The sequence below is a fragment of the Rhinopithecus bieti genome, unplaced genomic scaffold (genome assembly GCF_001698545.2).
Source record: "Rhinopithecus bieti isolate Rb0 unplaced genomic scaffold, ASM169854v2 scaffold_23918, whole genome shotgun sequence".
Classification (NCBI taxonomy): domain Eukaryota; kingdom Metazoa; phylum Chordata; class Mammalia; order Primates; family Cercopithecidae; genus Rhinopithecus; species Rhinopithecus bieti.
The window spans coordinates 223635-242802 of NW_016811178.1; the positions used below are offsets into that span (position 1 = coordinate 223635).

At 40.0% G+C, this 19168-nt stretch overlaps 1 long non-coding RNA gene across 2 annotated transcripts in view; it reads left to right on the forward strand.

The window, feature by feature from the left end:
- Nucleotides 1-2199: 2199 nt before the first annotated feature.
- The window catches only part of LOC108543182 (uncharacterized), a 106916-nt gene continuing 89947 nt past the window's right edge, over nucleotides 2200-19168 (forward strand). For both annotated transcript variants that reach the window (XR_001889507.1, XR_001889506.1), the window contains exon 1: nucleotides 2200-2289. This is a non-coding gene — a long non-coding RNA (uncharacterized LOC108543182). The remainder of the gene's footprint in view (nucleotides 2290-19168) is intronic.

Consider the following 19168-nt stretch of genomic DNA (forward strand, 5'->3'; position numbering starts at 1 on the left):
CCCAAATGCCATATGTGTGCTTGTATGTATATCTCACGTTATAGGCAGGGCTCTTCCATTTAAAACTCGGAGAGGGTAAAAAGCAGAAGATAACCTTTGAAGAAGAGACATAACATTACCCACCAAATGCCAGAATTTCTAAAGGAAGTTGGATCTGTTGAAAGGAGCCTCCGTGTTCCTAAGATGGGTTGGTTGGGGCCATGGAGGTCTTTGGTTTTATATTCTTGGTCTTGCCTTTTAAAGAGGAAGTGCAGCTCCTATGAAGCAATGGCCTGACATTGGTAGGGTTGAGGTTCACGACTTGTTCAGCCTGTGGACCCTGAGACGACCTTGCATTAGTCATGCGTCTGTGGGCCAGCACCTCATCTCATGCCCCGTGGGAGGGTGGTGCCCTTTGTGAGGTTCATGTTTGGCTGAATTACTAACCACAGTGAAGCAGCCTCTTGAATTAGGCTTCTGAATTATGGAGCAAAATAAAAAAATGTGTCCTTCTCTCACATGTTTTTGCATCAGCCCTGCTTGCCTGCATGTGATGCTTTTATTTCCTCAGCTGTGGGGCAAAGGATCTATAGCTCTTGTTCCATATTTAAATACAGAAGGCATTGAGAAGGTAAGTCCTCAAGCATATCAAGCCCTAAAGAACATTGCCATTCTTGTGCTCTTAGATGTGCACGAATCTTTCAAGACACTTTTCATTTTCATATTCATTGTGGATGATGACGTTTGTCATTTATTTTATTGAATTGTGAATATATTTTTTCATGTATTGGGCTGAAGCACACATTGCTGATGTTTGACCACTTTCCACTTATAAAAATAGCAATTTCATATGGTTCACTCTAGGGGAAGTGAAGAGAAAAATCTGCCCAGTCTCCTTTCCCTTTAATGAATCTTTATTATCCTGCTGATGCAGATTGCCTGACTCTCCAACTATAAATCGGGAGGGAGGAGGGCTAGCCTTGGAGTTGTTGACTGGGTTGTCATAGCTGGCCTGGGCTCTGGAGTGAGGATGGTCAGTGTTGGGCACAATTAATTCATCCATAGAAGGAAAAAGATGTTGAGCAAAATACCTCAATGAAGTAATGGATTCAAACGGTGTCAGGAACATCTAAACAGCACAGCAATTGCTTCTACATCAAATGTGACATTTGGCATTGAGGGTAAGTTTACAGAGCCAGAGCTAAACTCAGATCAGGATTTAACACTGTGTTAAACCATTTTGACATGTGGCTTATATTTGTTGATGAGACCAACTGCATTTGACCTGCTAAACATTAGGAGAATGAAAATACAAGAAAAACATAGATCCTTATGGGAAAAGATGCAAGTAGAATTATTTTCACTGAGTGGAAGATGGAGATGGAGGTGGGAGTCTGAGGATAGAAAAGAAAGTGAAAATATGAAAGTAAGAGAAGAGTGAGGATAATTGCCAAGGAATTTAGCACCGCAAAAGGTCAGTGTGTTCTTGGGCAATGCTAGTGGCTATAGCAGGAGGTAAGCATGATTAGAGGTGCTGTGTCCTTTCCACAGCACGCCTCCAAGTTCAGTGAAGACTCTAATCAAATGCCTGGTCTACCAGAAGTAAGAAATTGGGTGACATTGGGTAGAAAAATATTTTATAGGTTTGTGACAAATTGTCGTACCTCTATATCCAATTCATAGCTGATATATATATATATATATATACACACACACACACACACACACACAATCTTACACAAAAATCAACCTAACAAAGCATCGATCCACATATATCCACATTTCCTTTCATGTGGGCTTAGTTTTTGTTAACCCTCAATCAGGTTTTAGTATTGCCTGTAAACAGATATCTTGCTTAATGTGAGAGCAGTTTCTAAAAAGAAGATATAGCCCCATTTCTGGTATGTACCTTTCCGCAGCTTATATATATTTTTAAATAAACCTAGGGTTTACTGGTTTTGATTGGCCTATTTCCGCTGAATATTACTCAAGGAGGAATATTATTGTTGGAAAGAACCTGACATGTACTGGTTGTGGAATGGAGGAATGAGCGTTCTGAACAAATAGTTAACTTCTAATAGTTAACCGTTTTCCTTGTAAAAGTCAAGATAAGATATACTCAGCAAGCTTGTGAATTTGGAACACTGGGAAGCCCTGGATTCCTGCAGAGTCATTGTGAGGTTTGCCTTTATTGGCCTCTGTTTCCCATGCAAGGGACAATTATATAAACCCCCTCTCCCTGCACCCACCTCCCTCCCATGTTGGTTTAATCCTTGGGCTGTTTCCTGCCTGCCCCCCTGGGAAATGCTGGTAAGAATTTCTTAAGATAGAACTTCCAGGGTCTTTATCTAGTTCCTCTCCCAGGCCAACCATTGGAACTTTCCTTTTGGATATGTCTCATTTGTGCAGCAAGTTAAACAGAGTGTGATATGCAAGTTCTAACAGGCAATGTGGTATAATGGAGCATCCAATACTGACACCAGTGTACTGGCTTTTTAAAACCTTAGGCACAAAACCTCAATTCAAAAGAGGAAAAATCTAAAGGTAGAAAGACTGGTTTTGGTCAGGGGTTTAAGTTAGATTCCTCAAGTCTCACTGTACAGGCAAGTTTTCATTTTTGATTAGGGCTGTAGAATAAATCTTATTGTGCCCAATATGGAAAACAGAACAAAATGTTAAAGGGGAGTGCTGTGGCTTAGAGTCTTACCCACTCTGCTCTTTTCATTTTTTTTTTTTTTTTTTTTTTGTATTTTTTAGTAGAGACGGGGTTTCACCGTGTTAGCCAGGATGGTCTCGATCTCCTGACCTCGTGATCCGCCTGTCTTGGCCTCCCAAAGTGCTGGGATTACAGGCTTGAGCCACCGCGCCCGGCCTCTTTTCATTTCTTCTACTTTCCTGGGAAACCTTGAAAGATTTCACAGAGCCCTTGGGGTTGTACAGAGCACCAGGGCGGAAAATTTATTGGGCCAATATTCTCAAATATAGTAAATCTGATGATTTTTTTTAAGACCCACATGATGATGTAGATTTGCAGAGAGAGCAGATAATAAGATAAATAAGATAAGAGGCATGAGTAACAGGCCTGGTTCAATACACTTTCAGGTGGCCTAGAAAGCTTTCTGACTTCTAAATATGTTGAACACATGTACAAATGGTTTATGAATGTAGGTTTTCTGAAAGAGATAAGTAAATAAAGAGAAACAGTACCAGGCTTGGGTCATTTTTGCCTCAGGAGGAAGAGGCTATTTGTTCATCCATGGAAAAAAGGGCCAATGAGCTGCAGTTTTCAGCCTAAACTCACTTAAAGATGGCTGGTCAACTTTATGTCAGATACAGAGTTCTTTCTCCTCCAAAAACTCATCATTGATTTGGGAGACCAGACATAGACAGATTAAGTAGTTGACTGTCAATACATGGCAATCCAAGGTAAACACTTACGGGAGTGACAGACGTACCAGCTGCTGAAAAGGTACTTGAGTGTTGAAATAGTCAAGGAAGCTTTTCTGATGAAAACATCCTATGAACAGAAGTGGTTAGAGAGGGTTCGTGTGCTAACTATATTCTCTCTGTGAGGATTAGCCTAGGTGGTTAGAGGATACAAGTGGAGATAAGAAATCTTGGTCCTGTGGTGAGGCTTTTTGTGCACAGGAGAAATAAAACAAGCAGGCTTCATGCGTGGACTGGAAGCCATGGAACAGCCACGTCGCATGGTAATCAGGAACCTCAAAGGACAGTTGTCTATGGTCTGCCAGCAGCAGTGGCTCATGGGTGATTCTTCTAGGGCCGATCATTAACGTGACTCAGCCTTGTTGTGAATGCTCATTTCCATCTGCAGCTCACTTTTTAGAGATTGGCTGGTCTTGGTGAGGAGCCCATTCTGGCCTAGTCAGTTGTGGACAAGTGGACAGATTCACAGAGTAAGGCATAGAAATGTGGATGTCTGTGGTGCAGTGGCTCCATGCCTGTAATCCCAGCACTTTGGGAGCCCGAGGCGGGCAGATTACGAGGTCAGGAGTTTGAGACCAGCCTGACCAACATGGTGAAACCTCATCTCTACTAAAAATACAAAAATTAGCCGGGCGTGGTGGTGTACACCTGTAATCCCAGCTACTCAGGAGGCTGAGGCAGGAGAATCGCTTGAACCCAGGAGGTGGGATTTGCAGTGAGCTGAGATCATGCCACTGCACTCCAGCTTGGGTGACAGAGCAGAGCAAGACTCCATCTCAAAAAAGAAAGAAAGAAAGAAAGAAATTTGGATGTCTGCAACTCTTAAGGCTGCTTCCTTCCTTGGGGGACTGTGGCAGGGACCCCTTTAACAGTGCCTGAGATTGTGGCACTGGCTCCCCGCTCAGGCAGTATCCATTGTGGAAGATGTGTTGTACCCCAAAGATCTACCTTATACTGCACACATTTGGGTCAGGAAGCATTCACTAATTAATTCTGTCTTACTTTTCATATTTGTTTTTTAGAGTCCTTTTTGTCAGAAATGCATATGCAAACACAATGCAAACATGTATCAATGCCATTTCTATATGATTGTCAGGATTTATTATATGAAAGGATCGACTTTACTGATATTCTAATAGAATAAATCTGCCTGTCTTGCCTTCTTCAAAGATCTCCTAAAGGTAGCAACAAATGATGGGATCATTATTAAACTAAGATGAAGTTGTTGGAAGGGCCTTGGAGGAACATGAGCATAATACTACTGGGAGAACTGTAAGTTCTTAAAAATGATCAAGACCCTCAAAGTCATCTTGCCCCGAACTAGGGAGAGTTCGTAAAAATCATCCACTGCTATGGTGAAGCTTGACAGGGAGGCTGAGACTGTGCAAGCTCTCTCGGACAGAAATTTATGGAACAGATCTGAGCTTTTATTGGGAAAAGAGAGTGAGAAGAGCCTTTTACTAAAGAGAATCTTGTGGTAGAAGATAGTCCATGGGACTTTGTGGCTAAGGAGAGGTTACTTTTAATATACGATAGTGACAAGGAAAATAAGAGAGGTGGCAGACACAATTCCATGCTTTTGACCCTTCAGTATTAGCTATTGTGAACTTTGTTCCTTTAACATCTTAATTTCTTGTCAACATTTCCCCACTGCTCCCCGCTGCTCCTCTCAAATTGCTCCCTTCTTTAATTATCTTGTATTTTTAATTTCTTTCGTATTGTCTTTGCCTCCTGCTATATTTCCTAATATAAGTGTTTTAATTGCTTTGAAATAATTCTAAGACTAAGGCATATTAGGAATCAACATATTCTTTTCGTGTGTGTGTGTGTCTTCAGTTCTTTTTTCTCCTCCTTCACATCCAATGCAATTGTTCCTAAATTGTGTTATTTTTACTTGAAGTGGCCTGTATTTGTGACACTGTGGGTTTAGCGTAACACAAATAATTTAGTAAGTTAGTACAATGAAGTAATGACTTACACTCTCAATTAGTTCTGCTCCTAATCCTCATCCTGTCTCTTTGTTTTGTAATTTTTCTTTTTCAAAGTATTTCTAGTTGTTATCTCAGTCTACTATTGTATAAACTGTCTTGTTTTATTTTCACACACATCGTTTAGGGAAGTAGAAAGGTGTGGTAGAGAATTCGAGTTATGTGCTTTTTATACTTGCTCTCATTTAGTTTTCCCAATAACTGTATGAGGTAGGTATTCTTGTTCCTCAGTTCCTCAGATGAGGAAACTGAGCCCGAGAAGGTTTAGTACCTTTTCCAATTGCACACAGTTCGAGAAGTGTCTTAGTCAGCTTAGGCTGCCATAACAAAATACCAGAGAGTAGGTCCTTAAACAACATACATTTATTTTGTTGCAGTTCTGGAGGCTGGAAGTCTGAGAACATGAAGGCAGCATGATGAAGTTCTGTGAGGGCTCCCTTCCTGCCTTGCAGACAGCTGCCTTCTTGCTGTGTCCTCATATAGCAGAGAGAGAGAGCAAGAGAGAGAAAAACAGAGAGAGAGAGAGAGAGAGCAAAAGAGAGAGAAAGAGAGGTGAGGTGGGAGGCGTTGCTGAGATTCTGTGCTTATATGTGATAGAAAGTCTGCCTGCTGATAAAAAGATGGAAGAGGTAAGCACTCTTGGGCATATTTCCAGGGGGTGAAAACACACATCAGGATTCCATGAGGGGTCTGCATTCAAGGAGATAAGGAGGAGGCTATGGGGACTGGCTCTCAGGACACAGAGTGGAAAGACACTGGTTGCCATATTGGTCTCTAGGAGTGAGGCATTGGGCTGTGGATCTGAATTGCTACATCCAGAGATGAGCTCTGGGATTGCCTTCAGGGTCATTCTACCTTTGTCTTGAAGAGTAGTGTATGTTCACAGCCAAATTGCTCTGTAGTTTGTAAAGGTCCAGTCCTTTAGGATCCAAGAATTCCAACAGCCTTCCTTCATTTCATCTCATCTTGATCCCTTTCAGTTCAAACTGGCAGTGTTTCTGCTGGGGTGGCTGATTAGGTTCATGGTTCACACCCAGCTTAATCTCCTTAACAAATGGTTGCTTGGTCACATCCTTAGTGTTCTTTTCAGAGCAAGCTTTCTTATTTTTTGCAATACAGATAGGCTGAGAAGTTCTTCTTCCTTTTTGCTTATAATTCCATCTTCAATTTATCTTGCTCTTCTCACATTTTACTATAAGCAATCGGAAGAAAGTTGCACTTTCAACACTTTGCTTAGCAATCTCCTCAGCTAGATGTCCAATTGCATCATTGGCAAGTTTTGCTTTCCATAAAACACTAAAAAACAATTCAGCCAAATTCATTGCCACTTTGTAACAAGGATATTCTTTTATGCATTGTCCAATAATTTGCTCCTTATTTCTGTCTGAGACCTCACCAGAATGGCCTTTACCTTCCATATTTCTATTAACATTCTATTCATGATTACTTATATATTCTCCAAGATGGAAGCTTTCTCTATAGCTTTTATCTTTTTTTTCTTGTGCCATCACCAGAATTGCCTTTAACAGTCCCTTCATAGCAGTCTTGCTTCTAGTGTGTATCTCAAAACTCTTCCAACCTCCTCTACCCATTACTTAATTACAAAATCACTTCCACATTTTTAGGTATTTGTTACAGTGGTACCCCACTTTTTGGTACCAAATCTGTATTAGTCTGAGTTTTCCAGAAAAACAGAGATATCTATAGATATCTCCTCCATTGGTTCTTTTATGTGCATGTATATAAAATAAAGAATTGGCTCATGTGATTAGGGGTCAGAGAACTTCATGATCTGCAGCTGGAAAACAGGTAACTCAAAAGAGCCAGTGGTATGGTTCCAGCTTGAGTCTGAGTCCAAAGACAGGAGAACACCTATGTCCCAGCTCAAAGACAGGCAGAGAGGCACTCTGATCCAATTGAGATAACACACAAAATCAATCCTCACAATAAGTGATGGAGTCTGGATACAAAATTCAAAGCCTATGATTTAATTATTGTGCTCTACTGGCTCCCCATAGAACTACTATTTATGGGCTACTTACTATGTACCAGGCAATTTTAGATACATTTTCTTATAAGATATCTAACAATCTACGAGATTTAAAGAGCTATATAACTTACTAGCTGTGTGACTGTCTAGTTAGTGTGCCTGAGCCATACTTACCTTGTGTGTAACATGAGAATAATAACACTTGTTTCACATCTGACTAACAGCTATTGTGAAGAGTTCATGAGAGAATGCATATGAAAATAATTATTGAACCATGATGTGTGATGTAATGGTATGCATTGCAAATGTGGAAATGTTATTTACTCCATTAGTTAGACAACTTTCCAAATGAGAAATCCTGGAAACAAAGAGGTAGATGTAAATTTAGCCAATATTTATCAAATATTCACTGTGTGCCAGATACTCTCCTCAGCACTTGCTAGAGTGATCTGCTCAAGATCTCTTGCTTTATTAGAGCAGATCTGGAATTATAATTAGTGTGTTGGCTCCAGATTGATGAATGAGTACTTGTCCCAAAAGTGAGAACTGAGCTGAGGACTTGTTGCAGACAGAGTTGCTGCTGAGTTGACCAGTGAAATTTATTTCTTGCTGACTTTCCCTTCTTTATTTTTGTGTTTTTCTGAGCTTTTCCCCAGTCCTGCATTATAATAGGCTTTTCCAGTATAATAGATCATATCCAGATTTTTTCAGCTCCTTTAGAAAATTCCTGTGATAGAGTGCTGGACCTGGAGCTTTTTGCTATTCATTTCTTGCTTTACTTTTTAAGCTAAGGGAAAACAGAAGCAAGGTGCTTGGTTTGAAAGCATTCATGGCTTGACCATGCTGGTTCTGCAGGTGCCCACATGCCACACATATGTTTTCTTGAGCACACAGCTTCACTCAAAGCAGGTTCAGGCCACCCGTTTTTCACCTGCTGGTGTGTTCTCTGTTGGAAGGAGGACAGTCTCTTGTCCTCTCTCTCAGATAATGAGGCAGGATGCCCCAGGACACTAGACAAGGACAGGGGGGCATTGGATTATCCCCCCTCTTCTGCCCCTAGCTCCCACTGGGCCTTCAGATGGGGAAAGTTCATTACCCATGTCAGACTGAATGATGTTTGAAAGACTGCAGGCTGTAGTTTCTGAGTGGAGATGTATTTGAGATAATGAGGAACAGACTTCTATATGAGAAATGAAGCTTTTTGTAGCTGGCCTCTGAGGCTTCTGCCAAAAAAACTCAGGGCTGAGCTAATCGTAACGAGTTTTTAAAAGTTATATTCAGGTAACAATGTAAAAAAATGGAAATATTATTTTAGCAAAAAAGCAATGTTTAGAATAGAGGTAGATGATTTCATTGATTAACCCAAAACTATTAACCAATAACACAAATATAAATTTTTATTATAGACATATATTGCCAAGCTACAGAAAATCCGTGACTTCCCTAGAGGGAAAATTAGCATTTGTTTTATTTATATTAAAAAAACATATTTAAGATTATTTTGCAGGTGGTGCATGCGTGTGTCATGTGGTTTAATCTATTTATTTATCTCAAGTTATGGAAAAGTCTATAGCTTAGGTGGAATGTGGTTTCAATCAGTCTTCATCTGTTTTTCAGATGCCTTATTCATTTGAATGAATAAGAGAAGAAAAGATGAAAATAATAACAATAAAAATAATGGAAATGATAATAGCAATAATAATATTCGTTTAGTGCTTTGCAAACTTCACTCACAAAATTTATCTCTTTTAAACTCTAAAGCTCTTAAGAGGGAGTTTTTGACCTGTGAGTCAAGACAAGCATCATTATTGCTATTTCTTTGATAAATGAGCAAAGAACCACTATAACATAGTTAAAGGAAATAAATATTTTTCTTCTTATAGCCATATTAAAAACTCAAGGTGAAACCTTTTAAAATGAATAAACTCAGTAGGATTTTATTCCCAGAACATAACGGTCTCTGGAAAACACTACCCTAGTTGGCATCACATAGAGTAGGAGAAAGGTATTTAGCGCTAAAGCTACGTAAAAAGTCTAACACATGGTTGTTGCTCAATACATGTCCATTCTCCTCCTTGCCTGGACATGACTATGTCATTACTGCTGAGCACTGTGCTGGATTATCTTGAGGATACAAGTGAGCTTAGGACATGCGTCCTGTCCTCATGTTGTGTATAATCTAACTGGGAAGGCAGAGCATGGCCATCTCTGAATCAATCACTGTGGCCAGTACTGCCTGAGTCATGGGTGTGTGTATGTGGGATAAGCCTAGCCTAACCACATACATTGGGTTACAGTGGGAGCAGTTCCCTGAAGTAAAATCAAAGTGTCATTTGCAGATGAAGGGTGAATGAATGATGGGCTACAGATGTCCAACTCAGGTGCATCTTCTGACGTCCATGGAGTTAAGAAATGCCAGGAATCCCTACTATCCAAAGCCCTCCCTCTTACTGTCAACTCTCCTCTTTCCCAGGCAATCCTGCCAGCTCTAGTTGCAAAATGGAATGCATTTCCCCATATAAACAGAGTTATAAATGCTGGCTAAGCATAGCTAATATGGTACTATTGGTAGTATATATTTCAAATACATTAACTTTAAAGTGCCTTTTGTGGGAAGTTTTGAGGATTTAACCATAATTTATAATACAGCGTATGTGAGAAAATGTGTGCTGAGAAACTAAACACTCAAACCAACAGACAAACTCTCTAAACATCATTTGGAGTTGTATGAGCACAATTGACTGCTAAGTTGTGCAGTAGGATTTGGAAGGGCTGAGACCATTCAGAGAAAGGAGAGTTCCATAGGAGCGCTCTGAGTCTGGGGAAGGGTTAGAGAGCCTGATACTGTCAATCCATCTTGATGGCAGCAAAATCTGTCTTGGGTTCCCCAGATATTATCTCATGAGATGAGGGTGACCTGGGTCTTGTGTCTAAGGGCAGCTGGTCTGGGGATCACCTTTGGGTTCCCTCTTTACCCGATATATATCCCTCTCGACACTTCATTCTTGCTTGAAAACAAGAGAGGAGTATGTACGTATTTTAATCAAGAGTATTTTAAATATTTGTTTAAAAGGTTTTAAACATAAGAATACAAGAAAATACAAAATGTTTTGTAAAAGTGTAAATGGGAAAGTCTTTCTGTCCCCTCCACTCCCTCCTATCGCGTTCCCTTAAGTGAGGTGTTGGTATGGTTTAGCTGTGTCCCCACCCACATCTCACGTTGAATTGTACTAACCCCACATGTCAAGGGCAGGACCAAGTGGAGAAAATTGAATCATGAACGTGGTTTCCCCCATACTGTTCTTGTGGTAGTGAATAAGTCTCACAAGATCTGATGATTTTATAAATGGGAGTTCCCCTGCACAAGGTGTCTTGCCTGCCATCATGTAAGATGTCCCTTTGCTCTTCCTTCACCTTGTGCCATGATGTGAGGCCTCCCCAGCCATGTGGATCTCTTTCTTTTGACTGGGTACAGTGGCTCACACCTGTAATCCCAGCACTTTGGGAGGCTGAGGCGGGTGGATCAACTGAGGTTGGGAGTTTGAGACCAGCCTGACCAACATGGAGAAACCCCATCTCTACTAAAAATACAAAATTAGCCAGGTGTGGTGGTGCATGCCTGTAATCCCAGCTACTCAGGAGGCTAAGGCAGGAGAATTGCTTGAACCTGGGAGGTGGAGGTTGCAGTGAGCTGAGATCGCACCACTGCACTCCAGCCTGGGCAACAAGAGTAGAACTCCATCTCAAAAAAAGAAAGGACCCCAGAGAACTCTCTCATTGTCTTTGCACTGTGGAAGGATACAAGAAGAAGACAGCAACCTGAATACTGGAAGCAGGACCTCACCAGAACCGAACCATGCCTGCATGCTGATCTCAGACCTCCAACCTTTAGAACTGAGAAATAAATTTTGTTTTTTCTAAGCCACCAAGACTAGACCATGATACTTTGTTATAGCAGCTTGAACTGACAAAGATACCCTTTGCTTTGAAAATCATTGTTTCTTATTTCAAAGCCTACATTAACTAAACCCATTATGGTTTACAGCATGCATCTTTAACTTATTGTAGCCCATTTAAAATAATATTATACTACTTTAGCTAAGAAATTTGCAATAACATACTTTCATTTTCTCTTTCTAAATGTTTTGCTATTTTAATATACTTCTACATATATTATAAAACCCACTGTAAAAAACCCACGATATATATTTGCTTTACATACCCATCTTTTGAATAACCTAAAAAGCTAATCATTTGAAGACACTAAAAAATTAATACATGTTTTATATTTTTTCCATTTCCAGCCATCTTCATTCTTTTTTGTTGATTCCAGTTTCCATTTCAAATTGAGGGAGGTGCCTGAAGCCTTGGTGGGTCTCATGCATGCATAGGGGGATGTTTGCAGAAAAGCAACCAGAAGTTTCATATCCTTGGGTGGGAGCTGGTGCAGAAATGCTGAGAGAAGGTGGACTGGAAGAGGCCTGGAGTCTAGACTGGAAAGCCATAGAATGCAGAGACATTGAAATAGGAGATTATAGCTGTGACCTGAGCTTTAGTAGTGGGTGTCTATTTATTATATAATAAAGAATTTGTCTAGTCTTTTTCTCTGGTTCCCAGGGAGAACTTCTAAACCCTTGGAATTTCCTGAGTGAGAAGAGTATCTTTTTTCATTCATGATGGCCCCTGATAGTTTATGCTAATGAGGTGACTTGGGATAGGGGCAGGCCAGAAAGACCAACCATGTGGTTAGAAGGTTGAGCCACAGGATATCAGCCTACCTTCCCAACCTCTGCACAGGGAAGGAGGCTAGAGGTTGAGTTCAATCATGTGGCCATGATTCAATTAATCTTGTCTACATAATAAAATTCCAGGCCAGTCTTGGTAGCTCACGCCTGTAATCCCAGCACTTTGGGAGGCTGAGACAGGAGGATCACTTGAGCCCGGGAGTTAGAGACCAGCCTGGGCAACATAGCAAGACCCTGTCTCTACAAAATATATACATATATATTTTAAATTAGCCAGGTGTGGTGGTGCACACCTGTAGTCCCAACTACTCAGGAGGCTGAAGCAAGAGGATTGTTTGACCTTGAGAGGTTGAGGCTGCAGTGAGCTATGATCACACCACTGCATTCAAGCCTGAACAACAGAGCAAGACCCTGCCTCAAGAAAAAAAATTCCAATAAGAACTCTAGACACAAAAACTCAGTGGAGCTTCCTGATTGGTGAGCACATTGATTTTCTAGAAGGGTGACATGTAATTCTATGGGGAGAGTGCACAGAAGTTCTATGTTTGGGACCACCTCCTTTCCCTCGACCTCTCCTTATGAGTCTCTTCATTTGACAGGCCCTGATTTGTATCCTTTATAATCAAATTGTAATTGTAAGTAGAACACTTTCCCTGAGTTCTGCAAGTTGTTCTGTAAGTCATTCTAGTGAATTATCAAACCTAAGGGAGGTCATGGAGACCTTCTGGATTTGTAGCCAGTTGAAGTGCTAGTGGCCTGAGGATCCCCAAACTTGTGACTGGCATCTGAAGTGGGGGCAGTTTTGCTTCAGATTGTGCCCTAAAATCTGAGAAATCTGGCACTAACTGCAGTGATTAGCATCAGAATGAATTGTAGTGCAGAACCATCCCACAACCAAAAGGACTTGTGGGATTAGCCACACTGTAGGATGCAACGTAATACAGTATAGCTAGGACCAGATCAGACCAGCCACCTTGTAAGAAGTCATCAATATCATCCCCAGGTGATTCAGAGGAAGGCCCTGTGACCCGAGGCCCCTCTTAACCTCTCTCACGTCCAGATGCCATATTGAGAGGGAAGAGGGGGAAGGAAGTCTGCTTGTAAAGGCAGAAATAGCTTCACTAAAGTGTTTGAACTTTGAAGGGACTGCAAACTTATGTGCTTTAAATTAGAGGAGACTGTGGTTTTAAAAAAATTCTTAAAAACATTTTTTAATCAACAAGTTTGTACCTCTGAATCATCAAGACTGGGAGCTTGAGAATAGTAGATTACTATAGAAATGAAAGAGCGCTGCCTTTTCTCCACCCCTGCTGCCAACACTACCCCCCAAACATTTGTGTTGCAGTGACTAAAATTGGAATCTACTGTATATAGCTTATTTGAATGTTCTCTTACATTTCTCCTGGAGTTCTCTTTTTTGTTTCAGAAGTATCTTGCCCATATCAACAGACCCACATTTTCCTTTCCAGTTGTCAAATTATATATATCAGGTGGGCTGGAACAGACTCAGGTAGTTTCCACAAAGCAGATGGACTATATACCAGTGATTCATCGGTTTCCATGGGTGTTGGCCCAGCTTGTGTTTTGAGCCTCTGGTCCAGTGCTTGGTTACTGTGGGAGTCTTCATGGCTGACAAGATTTGCTTAATCACTTACTGGTTATAGTAGGTTCTGGGAAGGAAGGAAATAATGGATAAAATTCTAGCTGAACTTTTTTTTTTTTTAATAGCTCCCTTTCGCCACCCCAGTTGACTTCTGAATTTAGTAGGAAGACAGAAAAATAACTAACTTTAACAGAATTTTAAAATTGCTATAATAAAGTACTGCTAGTAAGGAATAAGTCATGGGTTCAGTTAGTTATCTTGTGCATTCTTAGGCCCCCTCTGTCTCTGATTAGGTGTCTTGAAAATGTCAGATGCTGGTGACAAGTGCAGAAGAGGAGGTCACAGACTGAAATGTCTGCAGGGTCAGGTAACAATAACAAATGAAATGGGCTGATGTCGATTGGAGCAAACTGGGCAAATGATCCCTGTATTGCCAGATTTTCTAATTTTTAAAGAGAAGCTAGAAATTTGTTATTTTTTAGAAAGCAAATGATGCCAATATTTAAATGTTGGCATAAGAACATAAACAAATACAAATCACTATGCAGGACAAATAATACCTCCTGGCTGGCCACATCGGGCTAACCATACACTGTTTGCAACTGTCCATATAAATGGAGTGGCTCAGTGCAAATCCACATGTACAAACAATGAGAAAACCACACTGGTTTACATTTGAAGTTTATCTCTGAGCAGAGCTCTTCCTTTTTATTTTCCAGCTTGGGATCCTGTCGCTTGATGATAATTATTGATTAATATTCTTTTAACATGTCCCATAGTTGCCATTCTCCATGCTTTCTGCAGACTTCCCTCTGTGGACTGTCCATCCCTCCTCACTTCCACCTGGGCCACAAGAATTAAACATTGTCCCATCTCTTTCTGCTTTGTTTCTCTCTATTTCTCATATTCTACCTTGTGCTGTGGCTCATATTTCTCTCCTCTGTTTTGGCATCACTCAATGTAACATCTTCTGTAAACATTCTTCTAAATTAGATGGCAGTCCAAATCTTGTACAGGGCTCACATCTTCCATTATCTTCTCTTTGTTCCCCGTAATTAAACCCAAGGGATTGTATTCTAGAGAAATTGTGGTATTCTGTCCCATTCCTTCTCTCTGCCTCTTCTTTCCATACCTGTATATGTATACTTAAAAAAAAATCCAGTCACATGTATCCTGCCGATAATCACTAGCAAGTTCTCTTTTACTGTAGTTTTAATTAGCTTTTTGGCCTTTAAACCATAAGTTCACTTGTCAGCAACAGATTGGATTATTAGTTTTATTCTCATGAAATTGTTTAGTTAAAACTCATTTTTTAAAATTATGTGCCTTATGAGATATACATCTAGAATATTCATAAATGATTTTACTTTCATTATTGCTGGACTTTTTGTCCCTATGTCTACATTAGTGCTTAGGTTTACCAATTTCCTTTGATTTGGAGGAGATAATTCATAATAAATGCTAAAAAATTGAATCTAGTTCTAACTACACCAACCATATCTACTGTGATTCATTTTTTCTTACCTTTTCAGTAGCTTCTGAGAGTTTCCTATGGATTTTACAGTACAGCTGAGAAAATTAGTGTAGAGTGATGAAATCTAAAGGCACAGGCGATGGTGCAGAGATGTGAAGTCCTGAGAGGCCTGTCTGAGCCAATGGTCCCAGCCTGTGCCCACTAAGGACTGGCTCTCTCTTCTTCAGTTTTCTCTAGGCTCATTTGAGTGGGGCCTCTAGAGATCCTTTGTGTGATTATGTGGCTAAAAGGAGGTGGACTTGGCCAGCAGATCACATGAATGGGCCAACTCATTGTCTGAGAGGTAGTGTTCATTGTGTAAAACTCTAAAGTATTTCCTTTCACTTAGATCAGTTGGAACCAATCATTTCAGATGAAACTGGCCATGGCCATAAAAGTTATTGTCAAGCTGCAGAATAAAAACAAATTTGCATCTCAGAATATTGTTCCTACTAAGGATGGAGACAGCACCTAATATTTGACTTATCCTACTTAGTACCTGTTGGTTTTGCCATTTTGGTTAACCTTTCTATGAGAGATGTTGGCTTCTCAGAATAGACTACGACTTTTCATTGGTAGGAAAATGTGTAGATATCTCAGACAACAGAACTTGGTGTTGGTAGTATTAATGCTTACATTTATTTCTCCTGCTTCTCCTTCCAAAAAAGAATGGCAGTATATGTTTTTTAAAGGGGACTTGGTAAATCACAAGTAAATATGATATTAAAAATATCTCAGCACCATCACACCTGACATATAGGCACATATCTCACATTTACTGCCTCACTTCAGTTTTTTCTTAGATTAAGTCCCAAATATCACTTCCTTCAACAAGAATTTATAGGTTACCAAGTCTCTTTGCTCTATTTTCATATTGCATACCTAATTTTTCCTATTAAAACATTTATGACACTTTAATTATTTCTTTTATGGCCTATATTCCTAACTGAACTGAAATTTCTAAGAGTAGGCACTATGTGTGTTTTGTTTACTGTAGTATTCTTAGCACCTGGCACAACTGATCTATGCTTTATTAGTCTGTTTTCGTTGCTATAAAGGAACACCTGAGACTGGGTAATTTATAAAGAAAAGATGTTTAATTGGCTCACAGTTCTTCAGGCTGTACAAGAAGCATGGCACCGCCATCTGCAGAGCTTCTGGTGAGGCCTCATGGAGCTTTTATTCATGGTGGAAGGTGAAGGGGAGCAGGCATGTCACATGTTGACAGGGAGCAAGAGAAAGAGATGGGGGAGATCCCAGATTCTTTTAAACAACGGAATCTTGTGTGAACTCATAGAGTGAGAACTAACTCATTACCTCAAAGTCAGCACCAAGTCATTCATGAATGATCCACCACCTGGTTACCATGATCCAAATACCTCTCACTAGGCCCACTTCCAACACTGGAGGTCAAATTTTAACATGAGATTTGGCAGGAACAAAATATCCAAACCATGTCGTATGCCTTCAACAAATATGTTCTGGAAAAATACTTGTTGAAGAAATAAATAAATATTCTCCATTTACAAATATATCTATGATTCTTGATACTAAATTATTAACCCATTTATGGTACTAATCTAAATGGCATTATGTCTACATTTTTATACATATGCACAAACTTAGGCTTGTGTGTGTTTGTGTATATACCTAGGTTAGTACTGTAACTCATCAAATGTAAGATAGCATTAATTATGTAACACACTATTATCTTATCTACCATTAAGAGAAAACAATCCTACCAATTACAGTGTGACCCAATGTTTCTTTATTTTTATAAAAATAACCTCAGGTAAGTAATAACTCATTTTAAAATTTATTGAATTTAGTTTTTTTTCAGTGACATTAGGAAATGCTCCAACTGAAGATTAAAACCAAATACAGATACTGGTAAGCAATGAGGTAATTTAAAAAATTTAAGCCCAAATAATTTTAAACCTTGTTGTGTATCCATTACTAATTAAAATATATAAGAAAATAATTTTCCTACAATGAGTTTTAAAAGTTCTAATGCATTTTTTGCCTTCTTCATGAATATACAAGAACAATATAGTTGCCATTTCAAATATAGTCATTTTCTTATTTCATGATGAAAACCTTGACCTTTTGTATTTCTGAGATCCAATCTAATTTTGTACTTTAATTGTATATTGTGAAGTGTTCTCTTCTGCTTCCTGGTTGCATTAATTCATTTGCATTGTTATAAAGAAATAGCTAACACTGGGTAATTTATGCAGAAAAGAGGTTTATTTTGGCTCATGGTACTGCAGGCTGTACAGGAAGCATGGTGCTGGCAGCTGCTCCTGGTGGGGGCCTTAGGGAACTTTCAATCATGGCAGAAGGTGAAGGGGAGCCAGCATGTCACATGGTGAGGGAAGGAGCAAGAGAGAGGAGGAGGTGCCAGACTCCTTTAAACAACCAGCTCTCATGTGAACTGAATGAGAACTCACTTATTACTACAGGAAGTCACCATGCCACTTATGATCCACTCCCATGACCTAAATACCTCCAACTAGGCTCTACCTCCAGTGCTGAAGATCACATTTCAACATGTGGTTTGGAGGGGACAGATATCCTAACCATATCACTGGTATTCCCCAGAAGAAATGCAAAGTGGTGCTAAGTATTTTCCTCTAATTATTTTCACAAAACTCTTAAAGGAAGAATTTTGGTTTTGGGGGAGAGAATCAAATGCCCAGAATGCCTTGGGTGGCCATTGGCAGGGGACATGAAAATATGAAAGTGGAGACGAAGAGGGAGAAGGAGAGGGAGAATGAAGGGAAAGGGGCAAAAGAAAGACAAAGAAAAGGAACAGAAAATAAAGATCATTAAGTGTTGGCTTCTTTTATCTTCCCTCACACAAAGATATTTCCAATGCAGCAGTCATGTAATATAATGAAGTCCAGGCATAGTTTAGAATTTTAAAGTATTGTACAAAAATATATTGTTAAGAAATCCATGTTTTGGGTATTGCAACTGAATTCTTCTCTTAATGCTTCTTCTTGATCGATCACATAGTTTGCTGCAGTTACTCGTTCTCAGAGAAGTCTTTTCTGCATTTGAATCGCAGGTTTCCTTCCTGTTTAGTGAGTAACTTAATATCTCCATTTTGGGTATCTATTTAGGCATCTCAAACTTATTATACCTGATTCCTTATTTCTACTCTCCCCCTCAGCAACCTGCTTGTCCTGCCATCTTACCTATCCAGTGAATGGCAACTCCACGCTTAGATGAAAATGCTGGGTAGTCCTTGAGTCCTCTGGCTTATTTCACATCCAATCTATCTTGATTGTTCTATCTTAGAAATATATCCAGAACCTGTCCACTTTTTACCATACCAGTGACACCAGCCAAATCCAAATTTACCTGGGCCACTGCAGTGGCCGCAGGAGGTCTCCTGATTTCCACACTTGCCTTCATCCCACCTGCTCTCTCTTTCTCTCTCTCTTTCTTTTTTTTTTTTTCTGAGATAAGAGTCTCGCTCTGTTGCCCAGGCTGGAGTGCAGTGGCATGATCTTGGCTCACTGCAACCTCTGCCTCCTGGGCTCAAGCAAGGAGCCTCCCAAGTAGCTGAGATTATAGGCGCCCGGCTACATACACCCACTCTCAACATCCAAGTCAGGTTGTGTTACTCCTCTACTCAGAAAGAGCCTCCAATGGTTCCCTTCTCACTGACTATGACTTACAAGACTCCTCATGGCCCTGTTACATCTTTGATCTCTTTTGCTATTCTCTCCCTCACTGACTGCTCATGTCCTACTGGTTCCCTTGCTGCTCCTTGAAGAAGCTCAGGACCCAGTGAAGCCTTCTCTGGCTACTCTTTTTAATTTTTGCAATAGCACCTAGTATTCTCTATCCCTGTTTTCTGCAAAAGTTATAGTTAAATTATTTATTTTGTTTATG